The sequence below is a fragment of the Ciconia boyciana genome, chromosome 2, assembly GCF_034638445.1.
Source record: "Ciconia boyciana chromosome 2, ASM3463844v1, whole genome shotgun sequence".
Taxonomy (NCBI): domain Eukaryota; kingdom Metazoa; phylum Chordata; class Aves; order Ciconiiformes; family Ciconiidae; genus Ciconia; species Ciconia boyciana.
In genome coordinates, this window is record NC_132935.1 from 48,082,059 (window position 1) to 48,099,558 (window position 17,500).

General features: G+C 37.0%; 1 protein-coding gene across 1 annotated transcript in view; it reads left to right on the forward strand.

The window, feature by feature from the left end:
• Nucleotides 1-17,500, forward strand: part of CCDC178 (coiled-coil domain containing 178) — a 193,074-nt gene that overhangs the window by 173,739 nt on the left and 1,835 nt on the right. The gene's annotated exons all lie outside the window — the stretch shown is intronic.

Consider the following 17,500-nt stretch of genomic DNA (forward strand, 5'->3'; position numbering starts at 1 on the left):
TTTCCATGGTAAACAATATTGTCATTTTCGCTGTATTCCTATTTAATTTCTTTAGCATGAGACTATTTTTTAGAGGTATCATACCTTCCTAGCTCAGTTATATGATGACTTTCCCTTATTTGTAAAACGCAACATTGGGGGGTTATGAGATTTAAAAATGGTTTCCAGCAATGTATGGTTTTTCATTTTATGACTTGTTCTCTGGATATATATATTTACTAGAGAAAATAACTACTATACAGTATAGTTTGAATGTTCTTGGTCTTTTTGCCTTGTGCTATGGTATCATATTCATATGCCTGTAAAGCCGCTCCTTTCAATCTCTTCCCATAGTTAATGGCCATAATCAGATGGTGTTTGTGAAGGGTTTTTAAAAGACTTAGGTGAAAAATTTCTTCAGACTTACTCCTTGCAAAAGAAGTTATGTTACTGATGCAGCTTTAGTACAGCATACTCTGATAAACCTTGTTTTCTAATTTTTAACAGTGGGGCTTTGTTGTATGATTGCAGAAACAATGTTCTTACATTTTAATATTATGTGATTACACTTCACAGTTAATATCTGATGCATTAAAGTAAAAGCTAACTTGAATAAGTTCTAGAATTCCATTAAACTGCATCAGCATCATGATCTGATTGCAGTATCTCACTGAGGCTTTTTATTTTAAAATTCCCAATTTCCTTATATGTTCTACTTCCGTAAAAGATTTAGAAAATCCTAGTCATGTTAAAATCAGAAAGTCAAGAAAAAATAATTAAGATAAAAATATAATCAGATTTTATACTTTATTAATGATTTGTAATACTCTTAATGTTATGGATTTTTGGGGGGTGTTATATGTGCTAAATATTGCACTGACCTGTATGCCAGTGAAAAGAGGTAAGCCAGGAACTACACTTTTTTCATTCAGATTTCTCATTTAGCATTTGAAAAACTGGAAAAGCTCCTTTTTGATTTTTGCGGGGGGATAGCTGGGCTGATTTCTATTCTCTCCTCTGTTCAACTACTCCAATAGTGAGTGAAGAACAGAGGTGATCGATGTGCAGCCTAAAGCTCATGAATAATAACAGCAGTGACATGGAAGCCACAGGTGGCAGCTGGTTTCCTCACACGTGAATCTTTACATTAATCTAATGTTACACCGTATTTTAATAGCAGGACTGTGAACCTCATATACAATTGAACTCTCATGTCAATAGCCAGTACACATTATAATGAATGAGTTTTGCAGAAATCCTTCACCTTAGCATAAATTTTTCCGTGCATGCTGTTCATGCTGAGAAGCTGTGTCTGTAAATCTTGTCACCCTGAATAACTCAACTAACTAGAGATGGGCCTAAACTAAGCTTTTAGATGTAAGCCTTGGCAACATTTGGAGGTGGTCAGATCCGAGTAGCTCAGGCCTACCAAAGGCAACATTTTGTTCAAAGTCTGGACAACATTCTGTTCCCTATCCGCTTTCACTATCCATGACATCCTTTTCAGATATTCTCATCCTTTTCTGGTATTCTAATATTCTTGCTATGTTTTTATGCAGTTTGACTGATAATAACTTACTATTAAAATAGTGAACAAGGAAAATATATAAAATTAAAATGGAAACTAGTCCAGCTAAGAGCAATTACCAAGGTGTATAGAAGAGTATTTCCTTTCAGCAACATGATATTTTTATATTGTAGAGGTCTTGGCAGTGATTTATTTATATATGGAGTGGTGTCTTTGTTTTATCTGTGTTATTGTCAGATCAATCTATCCTTCTGTCAGTTAAGTTCTTCTACTGATGACATTCAGCATAGTGGCACGCACTTCCAAAATAAAAGCTGGCAGCCGTTCCTCTCCCTTCCTTTTCTCTCAGCAAGAAATACCCCGAGTTTGTTGTTCCTAGCGGCTGGCTCGCATTAAAGTGTGAGGGTGAGAACCCGCTGCGCTGAGCAGCGTGTGAGCGTGCAGCAAAACGGTGATTCCCGCTCACGAGAGTTTGCGTCCCAGCAGCTACCTTGCCGAGAGCAAACAGGAGCAGGTGAATCACAGAGGAAGAGTGAATTAGAAGAGGCAGTAGATACAGTACATTGGCTGCCTAAGTGTTTTCTGATATTTTACAGAAGCCATGACCTGGGTGAGATCCAAAGAGAGACTTAAAAGTAGATAATGGAGGGGGTTTTGGCCTTTTCACCAGGTACTTTTTAACTAGCAACACTCTCCAGTTAGACACAGCAGCAGTGTTTTGGGAGAACTATGATGTGAAAATCAAGAGCTGCCTCAGACTGGAAGGCACATTTGACTAGTGTTTTATCATTACTAATCCACACAACTAAGCCTATTTTAAAAAGTCTAGATTTGCCTTCCAATTGCTTCCAATGGTGCAGGTAGACCATCGTGCCTGTAAGACTTTGTGCTTGAGAAGGAAGAACTGTACCTATAATGAGAAGGTGACATTGCCAAAGCCATTAGCAAGGAGGATGTTTCCAGTAACAGGTATTGGCGCAGTTAGTCATCACCTTTAATAAACACGAAAAAAGGCAAAACCTTAGGAGTGATCCCAGTTAATAGCAAAGTGCTTTTGTTAATGATAATTTGAAAAAAAATAGATGCTTGCAATTATCTCTCCCTAAAAGTTTTAAATTAAGAAGAGAGCTTTACAATGACGGCAAGTTCCTTTGGTGTCTGGTCTTTCAAATTCATTTCAGAAAGAATTATATGCAGTATCAGTCCCAATTTCTGTTAGCACCAAACTTGGTACCGATGCCAGAGATTTGCCATTGGTCATCCACCCTCCTAGTTCAGCATGGATCTGAGCTCACTCTTAATTCGAAGCTTCCCTCCCTGTCACACTGCTAACGCATGCCCTTGGGCTGAGCGTGCCCTTGGGCTGAGCCGACTGGCATTGGTAATTGTACTAAACCAAACAGGGGTGCTCAGGCTTGTGCAACACAGGCGGTGTGTCCCCTGGAGCACGCGGCCAATGTACGTGTCCCCTTCGGGGACGCCGCTGCCCCCAGAAGCAGCAGCCTGGCCGTAAGATGCTGCTGCATGCCATCACCATCTTAAATGTCCTAGGGCCAGAATCTGCTTTGCCATGATTACGCTTAGGGTAGCAAAGGCAAAGAGTCCCTCGTTTACCTCCTTGGCTCTCCGTCCAGCCTTAGGCTGTACACGTTTTTGGTCTGCCTGGCCCTACCCAGCAGCAGTGCTCTTTACCAGGGAGTCATAACCAGAGCACACTGCCTTCTGGATGCACCTCCTTTGGGGTCTCTGTTCGGAGAAAGAAGACCAAAAAAACCTTCTTCAGTATGTAGCAGAAATGAGTATATGCTTACTGAGCTCACACCATGGTTCTGTGACTGAAGACATGTAAATATTATCCAAACGTGTTAAAATTATCCAAAGCACCAACAATATGAGTGTGAACCATGAAGGCAGAATTATGGGAGTCAACCTCTAATAAATACTAGCTTTTCCCATTTTTTTGTTAAGGGCCATTAGTCTATATTGTATGTGGTGACATTAATAGATTTTTTTAAAACAAAATGCCATTTTAATTTATATTAAGCTCCTTTTGTTTCAATCAAACTTTTAAATATATATTCCCTGTTTTTTATCACAATCCTTGTAGCCATTTTGCTTTTTCAACATTTAATATTTGCCTTGGAAATAGGAATGATCAACTGATTACTTAGTGTCCATATGTTTTGTGAATATGCTTCTGGCAGAAAATGAAATTTTAAAATTGAGCATTTAAATTGTGATGTTAAAAAAAGGGATAAGAGATTCTTCCATAGTAATAGCAAAGAATAAATACGTTGGCAATCAAATCAACTGCTAGAGCAGAGATCAATGACTGGAATGATTTATACTTTCAATTTTGGCTCTTCATCTATTTCATTTTTTGTAGAGCAAAGTGCAGGACTGTTTCTTGGGCAAGACTATTTCATCTTCTTATACTCTACCTTTTTTCTAACCTGATTCAAGTTTTAAAAATTCCTTTACTGCTGTCTGATTGCAACCAGTGCCAGAATTTGAGAGATTAGAATTGCAGTGCATGAAGTGCACTAGAAGTGCATTAGAAGTGCATGAGCACTGCTCGGCTCTTCTTTCATTCTGGGCAGTTTACACACACGCTTAATGGCTCTGAAAAGAGAATTTGTTTTTATCATGGTAGTCAAAGTTCTATGAGCTCCGTAGTAGATTACACTGACTCTTCACGTAAACTTAATTGTCTTAATCGTCAAAGGACATCCTATGTGGTAGGAGAGGAGCAAAGGCTATTGCTGAAGTCAGTGACAGCTTTTCTTCAAATAAAAGCTGCATGGAGATCTCTTCTGGTTGGGGTTTGAAGAAATGTGACAGAGCAATGTGGGGAAAATTTCACCATCACGGTTGGTGTAGTCCATATTCTGTAGTTTGCTGGAGGATTTCAATCTTCAAAAATCCTTCTATAGTTACTAACTACATTTTTAATCCAGCAGAAAATAATAAAAGTAACCTCTTTAATTTAGAAAAAAATTATAAAAATGTAAAACTTTTCTCACAAAAGTGTACAGGCAAGGTATTTGTTATGTTAATGACTTCTGTTTTCCCAATAATGTGTTGGAGTTTCAATAACTTGGCTCTTGAGTAATTTCAATTAGCTATCTAATTGCAAAAATGATATATGATGGCAGGTGTAGCTTTATTTAGGACTGTGACTGTGCTTTAATCCTGACAGTCTTCAATTTAGTCCATCCTTTTAGATGATTTATCTTGACTATAGTTCTGCCGGAATTATTTTGGGGGCCAAAGTGCTAACAAAATGATAGCATCATTGCTGCTCTCATTGTAACTTTAAAGCATTTTATAGACACTTCTTCTGATGGTGGCACGACAAAGGTACCTTTTTAATAAATACAAGATCATTGGCTTAATTTTTAATAAATCTGCACCTTTGGTAGCCATTCACACCAGTGCAAAGTGATATAAAAATAGATCATCAGGATTTAGAGTTTGGAAACTTCTTAGCTGGTTAAGTTTTACCCATTTTCATTAGGTGGAAATTGCTACATAAGGCACAAAGGAACGAAGCATCAGGCTGTCGCTTTGACTGCAGAATGCTGTGATTATTTATACGTTTTCCGCGGTTTTACTCAAGTTGCTTGATTATCCTGAAATCTTAAAAAACTCTTTGGCAAAGCTGTTGTCAGTCAAAATAATTCCACTGCACTGAACTACACCAGTTTACACTAGGAGAGAGTTTTGATCTATTTTGTATTGTCTTTATTTGGGCAATTTTGCAGAGGTCACCAGAGAAAGGACTGTTCCTTACTAAGGCTTTGAAACTTTGCTGAATCTATTGCAGGGATCTCCGTGGATACTGCATCTTACCAGAGGAAATGTTTTACTGACTGTGCAAGGTCCGTGGTTTTCATGGCACCCTGTTCTAGCTCCTTACAGGAAAGAGCCAGTGCAGTTCCATTGAGGCCAGGACCAACTATAATCCTGTGTGTTAAAAGCAGTGTTTGCCCTTTTGCTTTCTGAAAAGCACTCATTCTTAACTTGCTTCTTAGCTGTCAGATGGTAGTCAATTTAAGTACATCTTTTGTTCTCTAACTTATTAACACAGGTGTGTTATGGTGTCCCTCAGGGCTGACGCTCTTCAAAATCTGTACGCCTTCTCTTTTATTTTTCTCTGTTATGGGTTGAGTTATCACCATTTATGCTGATTACACTCAGTTGTGTCTTTTTTGCCTGCTGATTTCACTTTAGCAGTCTTGCTGTTTCTGCCTTGTCTTGGAGACATATGGGGTTGGATGACAGATAACTTTTCTTAAGGGGACATGGCTACACACCTTTTAATTAGCTCTAAGCTTTTGTATTTAGTCACATTTATTCATAGTAGCCATTTAAAATGTTAAAGTTAAATTTTGCTGGGTTTATTATTCATTTATAAAATATTTATTTTGTACAGTCAAAGGGGAATTGAGACCAGCTATATTTGCTTCTGCTCATGGGGGTAATGTTTCTGAGTTGAAAAATTTGTTACTTAATTAATAGGATTCTAAAGAAGCATGGAAATCAGCATCCAATATATAGTTTCTAAAAATGTATAGCTTTCCTCTCAAATGCTGATGAATTTTGGATAATAACATCTGGAATTCTTCAAAATATGATGTCACATTTTATTTCAATCCTTAAAGTGATTATTTTTCTGTCGATTTTTCTAGATTGAGTTGATGACCTTGACAAGCATTCACCAAAGTCTTGGAATTTACTTATCATGTAGGTGTAGTGGCGAATACAGCTGCCATGGAATAGACACACAAAATGTCCCTGACCATTTATTTTGTTGCTGCATGATGAGAGGGACTCTTCTAGTGAGACAGTGGAAAGTAATCCCAAAATAAGCCAAATTCATAGAAGAAATTAGAACCTGCTTTATTTCTTTACCTCCTTTTCATGGTCTGTGATTTTGCTTATCCCATGGCAAAACTCTGATGTCTTTATTGTGACACAATTTCCTTTACCATTTTTGAAGTGAAGTGTACATATCATTGGCATAAGTCAGTTGCATTTAGGTTTTTATACCACTTATGCCTTAGTGCACCAAGCTTCTTATGCTTTGCATAAACTATTTTTCAAAGTGTCATGCCCATGCTGATATAACCACGAACATTTCCTGGCATGCATAGGTGGCCTTACCTGGCTAATTCTTCTGTGGCTACTTCAAAGGTTCACTATATGAAGTAAATGTGATATGAAGCAAATAATTTAGAAATGTGGCTGTCACCTAAAAGCTCTCGTGTATAGTAGGAAGATGAAGACAAACAGTTCTGCTAGCTGCCCATCAGTGATGGAGGCTAGAAGATGGTCTCTGCAAACAAAAAAATTATTCTCCTATTTTTAAGATTAACCTGACCAGGATTGTTGTGGTGATGAATTATTTAGTTTGTTTGCAGGTGTACATTTTCAATATACAATTTTTGTGCAGAAATATGTATGAGTATTTTAAGTACTAAAAATTGTGACGTAAGAGAAAATGGAAGGATGACATCTAATCTAGGAGATTTATTTTTACATTTCTTTTAAAGGAAGAATTCCTAAGAGTTACGTTTCTTCAGTATTCACCACCACTTACTGGAATCCATCTCTGTATATTACCAGAGTAGCCCTAATTGTCCACTTTCTTACACTTTCTAACATCCACACAGAGAAATGTCTTAATAATTTAAAATATGCTGCCTAATAGAGATGTATAGATACTTTTTTAAATAATGAAACACAAGTTTACAGAATTAAAAGTTTCCTACAAGTGACTTGATATCTGACTTTATCTGATCATGACATTACTAGACAAACTTCATTTCTCATTGAGCAAAAATTATTCTCCCATTAAAGAGAAATAGAATCCAGAAATGCAGTCTATGAATTCATATTCTTTCCACCTGTAACTCTGATAACTTACATTTGTGGGCCAAACACTCAAAACTCCAGTCAAATGTGAGGAACTGGCAAGCTTATTATCTCTGCTGCTTTTATGGTCAGCAGGGCTACTCAAACCAGTAGGTCTTAAAACACAAGAAGAGAGAAACTGCGTGACTTCCAGCTTCTTAAAACTTAATCCACTGAGTCATGTCACTGCTACAGCAATCTTTAAGCCTCAGATTATTCTCTGTACCCCCTGACAGAGAGCTTCAGAGTTTAAAACGCGATGGAATAAAAATGTGCTGAAACACTGTATCATGAATTGAAAAGTTTTCAAAAAATGATAAAGTTGTCGTGCTTGATACCTTTTCCAGAATTTGAAGACTACTGGATTTCTATTTCTTGAAGTAGAATAAAATAACTAAAACCTGTGTTGAAGTGTTTACACAAAATAGGCTGAATTAAGTTTATAGAAACAACTACAGTCCTAACATTTCCAAATTGAGTACCTTGTTCTTGTAATCTTAATAATTTTCTTTTAAGATCTTTTTTAAAACTTTAAAATTTCCAAGAATATAAACCATCATATTGACACTTACCTTGATCATCAGCAGAATTAGTGCCCATACATTTATCTGCCACTTTAACTAATGGAGTAAATAACAACTGTAGTAGTCTATCTCTTATTCAGTAATTTATTGTTCAGCCTTTTTATCTAATCAAAGACCCTCATAGTCTCTGCTTTTCCCAACCCAGTGCCGGTGCCACATCTCGTCCCAGATGAATGTCAGACCTCTCTCCTGTACCTGACTTGTTCTCAGACTGCTGGCCCAGCCATTTCTGCTCTCCTTTCAAGCTCCTTTTCCAGCCTTAGTCTCTGGCACTACCTATTGATTTCCATTTTCCTGTTCCCTTGTCGCTTCCTCAAGTCCTAGCCTCCGTCTTTTTTTTCTAACCAACGGTCGCCTTCTTCCACCTTCCAGGCTCTGAGACCTGCCAGTTCCAGTCTCTACCCTCACCTGACATACCACTGACAGTTTTCCTTCTCTGCAGCCCAAGTTTATCTCCTCGTAAGCCTTCTCCAAATCTAACTGTTGCTCCGTTTTGGCTCTTGTTCTGTCACATTCAAATCAAGCAATTTCCTCCTCTAGCATCTACCGGGCAAAACGAAAGCACAGGCAGGACACCTCTACTCTAAGGCCCCTAGACCCAACCCAAACCACAGCAGTCCTGACTGCTGCTACTCCTCATTTTCTTAAGCCTTACCTATTGCAAGGCTCAAGTTTGCGAAAATGTAGTTTTCAGAGCTACTGAGCTCAAGCTGACATTTACCAAGCATGGACAAACTGTGTTTTCAGAGCCTCATGGCTTTGAAATTTTGTTGGCAGTAGTGTATGACCCATTTCTGTCATTTTTGAAATATACCAAAGAAATCAAGCATTTGAGCCCAATGCCTAAATTTTGGATAAATTGTAAAAAAAAAAAAAAAAAAAATTGTAATGGATCCTATAAAAGCAAATGCTTGGCAACTTTCATAATATGCAATGCTCTCAGCCCTACCTGCATTTCAGAGGATTCCTTCCTATCACAGAAAGAATGCGTTGAAGTGGTTTAAACACCAGTGGTTCAAAATCCAGCAATAAGTAATTCAAGTTCTTCCTAGCAAAATGTATAGGAATCCTTGATTCTCTTTGCAGAGCTTAGCTGTGTTTGTTTGAGTAGGTGTGTTATGAGTATCTGGGACAATATGGGAAAGTACATACACAGTCAAAATCTCTCAGAGTATTCTATTATGGTTCTGTGAAAAGTTTGTGGGGTTTTTCTGCCAGAGGAGTGTAAGCATTTCTCATCTGTACTGTTATTTTTCTAAATCCTGTTTTTTCCTGATTGGAGCAATAGCACTGAATAGCAGAAAGCCCTCATTTTCTTAAGCAGTACTTGCTAAACAAGAGAAAACATAATTTGAATGTATAGTATGTTTCTACCAGCTGTGCTGAGAGATACCTGTATAGCGACAGAGCGAACAACTTTCTAAATGGTTCCATTTAATGTAAAATGTTGTGTTTCTGAGACTTTTACGCTAAAATAATTATACATATTTGGGTACTGGGTTCAAGTTTAAGGCCAAATTATAGGTAACATTGAAGTTTATGATGATTATTCTGTAGCTTATGAATCTCTCTTTTGAGACCTTGGCCAAATATGACAAACCTCTCAAAGGTCGATCATTTGGATCACAAGATTCTCTTTATAAGCTAAACCAAAACAGTTCTGCATGTACTTACTCCTTCAAGAGCCAATGGTAGTTTTGAATGACAAGAGAATACAGCAATGAGCTGACAAGTAAGACAGTTATTCAGTTGTTATGTGTCAAAAAGAAAAGGAAACTACACTTCATAGATTTGCTTTTCCAGCAATTGACCGAAGTCTTCAGTGTATAATTAAGAAAAGTTAAATAAAGCCCATTTTTAGGAAGATTAAGGATAGGATTTATGAAGTTATACTGTTGCCAAATGACAAAATGCTTAGCTCTGGTTTTATAAATAAAAACTAAGAAATTAAATTTCTTTATCCAGTACAGTGAGTAAAGAATCAGAGAAATGACATTTTAAATTAATGATTCAACCTTGCAACATCACTTTGGACTATCTGAAGTTTAGTAACCTCCTTCTACCCATTTTAAACATATATCAAAACACAGGTTTAATGATGAACTGTTTACATGTTGAAAGCTCCTTTTTGGCAGGTCTTCTGTTTTTGTCGTTACCTGAATTAATTATGGTAGTTCAGAACATCTCTAGTAAACATGCTGATATATCATAGATTATAAACTCATCTACTGAACTCTTAACCATGGTTGCAAAGTAGATTATTTTATTTAAAGACAGCAGTTTAAAAATTTAGACATTTAATTTAATTATCCTCTCCCAGAAGTATAAGAAGAGATCAGAATCCTAGTGTGAATAGCATTATACTTGCATAAGAAAACTTACAGGAGCATTTTTGCCTCAAACTCAATAATTTTATTTATAATCACTAACTATGTTTTTGTTTTACAGAACCAGTATGATTTGGAAAAAAGAATAAAATTGCTTTTAGAGTACAAAAATAATTATGAACCACTTGAAATGTAATGTCTGTATTTTATTTCTCATCAGAATTCATTAGTGTGTAACATCAATAATTTAGCCCATCATTTGCCAACACTGACTTGGCTCAGTAGTTCAATCATGTAACCCTGTAAACTCACTTTCCATTAAAATGAATGTTGCTGACAAAGGATAACTAAAGAGATACTTCATTTATTAGCTAAAGAGATACTTCATTTATCAACATTTTTAAATTAGGAGTTTGGGACCACAGACACTTAGCTGGATAAATTATTCAAAGGAATCTTTGCATTAGGCCTAAAGATGTTTGTAGAATCTAATACAATGTTATCCAGAATTATAACTGCCTTTCATTTGTGTAACATGTAATTCACAGTATACTATTCCAGAAACCAACAGAGCCACCTGCAGAGAATCAAATGACCTACCAGAATGAAAACCTGACTGTCATGTGCAAAATTATAAAATGTGTAATAGTTATCCCATATTTTGATTGACTCAATCAAGCATTTCCCATGCAAAAGTCCTTACAGGAAACTTCTTGCAACAGGCACTATAATCTTCCAAAGTTGCATCTGAGGCATTAAATGCTCTACATTATTTTACTATGAGCAGCTTCTTCAAATCCAGTCATTATTTTCTCCAAATGCATCCTTTAAAAACGTTCAGATTTCAGATGTGATGTCTCGGCTTGTTGCTTCTCCAGCCTTTTTCCTAGCCACCTATTCTTTCTTACAAGGAAACTGGCTTCATTTTCTAAGCTTCAGTCCATTTTTTTTGCTAACATACTACAACATGGACATGAACATTTCTTTTTTGAATTAAATAGCTACCTGAAGCATGTGAGGACAAAGTTAGGAATAAAATAAAATCCTTTCATATCATGTCTTTGGCTATGCCTGGGAAGATAGATCTGGAAACCAAATCCTTCCTGAGGACAAATCAGTAAACATCTGTCACAGGATTGACATAACATGACTGTCATCTGACTGCGTACTCTGGAGGGCTGCTGCTAGTGGTACGGAAGGAACCAATTAAGGACAGAAGCAGAAAGTGAATAAAAATGTTGTAATACCAGTTTGGTGCGAGCCACGACATCACTGTCCATTCCCCTTACTCTTTTCTGTCTGAGTGTATATGGTTTCTCTAGAAAGTATTCTCATCTTTATCCCTTTCTCAGACTTTGCATTGGAGGTATTGTTAACCTAGAGACAAGAACCACTCCTCCTTCGAGCGATGTTCCAAGTAAATCTTGTTAGAGTCTCGGTGCTCACAGGCTGTTATAAATACATTCTTATGATACTTCAGGCTGAGGAGTGAGGGATCAAATTTAGGTCTTCATTTGCAAGTGTTCTCATAACAAGTATTTTTTCCAAAATTAATGGGGTATTTTCTCTGACCCTGAGCGCTGTGGTAGCTAAGCATGTATGCGGTAGCAGAGCAGAAACATGTATTTGAGAGAGAGGAAAAGACGCTACTATCGGCTAATTCAGGGGACTGAGGAGCTTTGTAGAAGGAAATATTTTATGTAAATTTTTCTCTTTTTTTCTGAGGGGAGAGTGGGATGGAAAAGATTACGCCTTAGAGAACTACTCAGTTCTCAAGAATAATTCTGAAGAAAATGAGAACAAAAGCAGTTCTCTTCTAATAGTGCTGTATTTGTCATCCCTATAACATTCAGCGTTGCTACAAGGGTATGCAATCTGTGTCATCACTTGACTCAGCATCACTTTTGGCATTCCTACTGGCACTGGAGCAAAAAGCTGAGAGTTGAAGACTCAGGAAGAGCAGTTTCTTTCTCACACTTAACTCTCCTCCAAAACTCTGATGGGTCACAGCAGTTTCACTGAGTTGCTTTAGCATGCCAGCTTGTCACAGCTATCGTGGAATTTTACTGGAGCTTTTTAATTATCTATAATAACTCCAGAAAATCCCCTTTTTCATTTGGCACAGATTTTTCAAAGCTATGAGTTTTAGTTTTATTACAATTTCTAAAACTAGGAAAGGAAAGAGTACACCAAACAAGGAGATTTTTAATGCTTCACTCCAGTTAACCTTTAGGGACTAAGAAGTTTTGCAAAACAAAAAACATACTTAAAGTTGGTCTCATTGGAGTCAATGATGAAGTTAGGCTGGCTTCTTTAGATACAGGACTATTTTCCTCAGGGTGAAGGCAGAACAATCTGAGTCAATATACATACTCTCACTACGTTGCCTTGTAGTGAAACTTCTATTCTGAGGACTAAAATTACATCTGTGTTTTAAAAGTAAGTGTTGTGGTAATAGTTTTGTTATAATCTAGATGCCCTAGGAATGTAAACAAAGCAGATTTTATAAGGCAAGGCACCATCTTTTATTAGACTGGGAAAAAAGGCAAGCTTTTGAGTACACAAGCCCTTCCTGTTAGCATCATTTCTTGTATCTTTGATAACTATCTGGGAGGGTGTTGCACGTTATGTTCTCAGTTTCAGTGATATATTCATTGATAATCTAATTATCACTCAGTTTAAAATGTATATATATAATGATGCAGCAAAGACTTCCATCTGTATTCTGGTATTTCTTAGATCTTAATATCTTATTTAACTCACTGTAATAATAATTCTCCACATTCCGTAGTGACCCTTTGACCTATACAGATGATGAGTCTAACTGCTGCTGGTGTTCTATTATTACCTTTCTTTTCTGTTTATTTCTCATTCTTTTTAATTCCTACTTCTTTCTTCTTAACAGGTAGAGTCTGAAAGATAGGGAGAATTTAGAGGAGATGAGGAAGGAAACGATTTGACTAGATAGGTCAGATTAACATTTGAGATTAGCAATCTAAAACATGATGATGCAGTCTTCTGAAATAATTTATAGTTTTTCTTTGGTTTCCCTGATTTTCTCAGTTCCATATGTCTCAAGGATAAAAAGCCATTTGTCGTCTTTCTTCTATTGATCATCAAAGAGCTGAGATTTTCTTGTATATAAAAACACCAGAATTTTTCATTGCTTTATAGTCCCTCAGACAGCATATAATTCTGGAGCTCAATCTGTAATAGCCTGACAGCGTCCGTGTCACCCTGACAGGTATGTTGCTGCCCAATAACCATTCAGGTTGAGAAGTCATGCACTTTAGCTTCACCAGTATGATTTCTGCCTTACCAAGATCAACATCCAGAAAAGTGGCCTGTTTGGGCTGCCATTTGATTCAGAATAATTTAAGAAACCTTTTAAGTAGAATTGTGCCTTTAAATAGCACTTTCCTATTAGGGAATACTGAAGATTCTTCCTTTTCAAAACCAAAATAATCTCTTATTGGAGCAAATTAGTGGCAGAAGTACAAATTATTTTGGAGCCAAATCAACTTCCTTTGGGAGCGAGGGGAGCATGTGAGGGCTGTGTGGATGCCCTCTGAAGCAGCATTTGCAGTTTTCTGTCCCTCCTGTATGATGGAGGCAGCTGCAGGCTTGGACACTAATGTCCTTAGGGACATGATGGAGAGAAACCTGAGCGAGCCACTCCATGACTTTCCCCCTTCCTGCCACATTCCTTGACCTTGAGTAGTACAAGTTTCTGGCTGCTCAGTCTCACAGAGAGGCTTTAACATCTATTTTCAGAGACTATGAATGAATTTGCAAGGTTGTTTGTGGATATATAGCTCTGCTAGCTGTTTCTAGGTTAATGCAAAACCTTCCTTTCTTGAGTTTCCATGTGTGCTACAGGGACAACAGGAGAAATATCCGACACTGTGGAAACTCAGAAGCATGACCCTGAGATTACAGAGAGGCCTTCTGAATTTAGGAATCCTTGCTGAAACATGGGGAATTCTGGCAAAAATGCTCTTTAGTCTGTTCTCATCTGTCTGTTGTGGGACAGGAAAATGTTAGGAAGAAATATTGCATATGTTTATTCTGCCCTTATACTCTTCCCTACATAGCCTCTCATCATGACCATTGCTGGGAACAAAACAGTGGGTTAGATGGACTGTTGGTTTGACTCCGCATTGCAGTTTGTATGTCATGGTGTTATGGAAAAATGAGAACCTCAACACTAATGTTGCTGGCTTCTAAGGCAATATATGCATTTTCCAATTTGACATTCACATTTTATTTACAGGATTATTATTATTCGTGTGTTTTTCTGCATAGTTTTCTGATTATCTTGTTGATTTACTATATCTTCACATCTTTCAGATATTCTGCATCTGCGGCAAAAGGTGGTTTGCAACTGTTATCCTTTTTTCCTCTCAGGAAGCGCATTACATTGTTTATTTTTGAGGAGCTCTTTTCTAAGTAACTTTAAAATTTAACATATGAGAGAGCAAGTTTGTACAAAATGTGAATCATAACTGGATATGTACCACACCTACAAAGAAGTTGATTCTCCAGGAGTTAATTTTTAAATACTTCCAAGTTATAATATTCATCGAACAACAATATTTTGCACATCTAAGCTAAAATGTTTGAGGATAAATCTTACAGGAAATTGAGCTTCAAGTGCTGTTTACACAGTTATTATTTGATTACAGGCATGATGTTTCAAGAAAGGAATTTACATGGCCAAAGTTCATTCCCTGTTCTCTTTTTTTCCATTCTTTCCTCCAGCAAATGAGACCTTCTAGGCCTCCAAAGAGGCAAATTGTTATAAAATAAGTTATATCAGTAAAAGAATCAAGTTACTCACCTCTTTTTAAAGTTTTGCAATCTGGCTCAGACATATCCACGTCATACCTCCCTGTTCCTGCAATATGTTAGGTAGAACAGCTGACAAATGAAAAGCCACTAAGGGCTATGAAGGACTCAGGGCCTGATTTTGATAGTTTTCTGTCTTTAAAATCCATTAATTTCATTACAGTTACACCTAATTTATGTCTGTGTGAAAATCAAGCATTAAGTTTGCTTTGTATTTTTAGTCTTTATTTCTAATTATTTGAGAGCTACTAGTATATGATACTGTCAGACTAATGGAGCAAATTGAAGATGAGTGACCATATTTTATATCATTGTATATTTAAAATAAATGTTTTCAGTTTCTAAATAATGATTTTTTTTCACTGAAGCACTAATAAAGCATATGACTGTCATAAACTTAATTTACTTAGTACATTTCATAGGCACTGTAAAATGCAGCTTCTTTCCTAACAAGCTGAACTTTTTAGGGAAAGAAGTGAAAATTTTCCCATGACCCAGTGCTTCATAAACATGTGATCAAAATGGCAAATGGAACAAAAGGCAAAGAATAAAATGAAGCACTTCCTCAGTAACAACTATGCTGAGAATCAAATTGCTATCCCACTGAAGTCTACTGCCTAATTTGTGAATTAATTTTATATGAATGTAATCCATTGATTTAAATCATTCATGGAAATGAGATCACAGATATAATGTACAAGTTTTTTTCTTTTTATTTCAGTAGTGACAGAATATATCCACAGCTCTCAGTTTTCAGTTAATGGGAACCCAGATGCATGCTAAACCTTGGCCCTAGACAGACGTATCGGTATCATTTTGTCAATGAGCCAGCACAGAAAATATTCCTTTAAAACAATTCAATCTAACCTTAAATGTTTTATTAAATATATTTTGAAATCAACTCAGTGTCATTAATACACTATCATCTGACAATTAGTTTTCCCACTGTAAACATTAGTTATTTAAAATTACATTCAGCTAAATTTACAATATGTGTTAGTATTACCTTCATTTTATTACTAAAAAGACAATACATCAGATCCAAATGAAAGGTATTGATACTCCAGACAAGATTGTTCTGGTGGTGGTTGTTTTAGTTATTAAAAAAAACCAAAACAACTGAATCATTGAACTGCACTCAATTCCAGAGCACCTTTAGAAACCAGAACACCAATAAAAGTGGCACTGGTTCCAATGCTAGCTTCTTCACTGAGTGTGAACTTCAGCAAGATCTTGTAAAGTCCAACCAGTAAGTCAGTGAAATTATCTTACCACTCTCTCTTCCTTTTCCGTCATCTTTCCTAAGAGTTTCATCCATTTAGGTATTTCACCCCAAATCTCATTACTACTGCATTTGGCCACAGCACCATTACACTCTTGCCTTTCTCAGGGACGGTGGCCCAGTGCATTTACTTTCAATTTACATTTACATTTCTCTCCCCACATCCACATGCATACAACACATTCTCCTGTTTTTACACTCTTGAGAGCACCTCTCTAATGGGCTGCACTGCTGCGAATAGTCCCCAGCTTACTCCAGACACACTGAATGAAAAGCACACACAAAGAACAATAATTCTGCGTTAAGAGTATGGAGAAAGGGCCCAGAAAGGCTCATCCTTATGACCCTTCCTGCCTCAGGGTCAGAAGGAGTCTCTGGTGCTGGTTTATTTAGCAGGTATAATGTTGCTGATGTTTGCCAAGGTATGTTTTTCAGACTTTATGTTGTCACGGGAAAGGAAATTGCTGAGTATGTACCAGAGTGTTAATGGGTGGATGATACATATTGTGGTTTTCCCCTTTGAATTTTAATTCTTGCCACGTACCGGCTGCCCCTTTGGAAAATGAATGTGAGGAAACAGTGTAAGGATTATGCTGAGGAAAAACAAGATATGATGAAGGAATGAATTAAGATACCCTTCCAGAGCAACTTTCTAGTGTATAGCATGCTTTGTATAGAAAGGAGGCTACTGCCAGGGCTTTTTCAGTTGTTGCAGTTCTTACATCAGACATCCATACACATTAAGCTGTATCTTCAAATGCACATAAAAACTGTTAAAAGCTGGACCACTTTCCCAATTACATATTTATTATTTGTAATGTACCACATAAGATTAATAATGCAGGAGGTACTCCTCATATGGACATTTGCATTGCTTTATGGTTGCTTTGTCTGTGTATTAACCTGGTCATCTTTGGCTGCTCAAGATAGATGGGGCGTACTCAGGCCAGTGTCTAGCCTCAGAAGAGGACACCAGCTGCCATAATCGGAGCAGTGCTTAGTGCATGGACCTTCTTCATTCAGCCAAGTTCTAGAG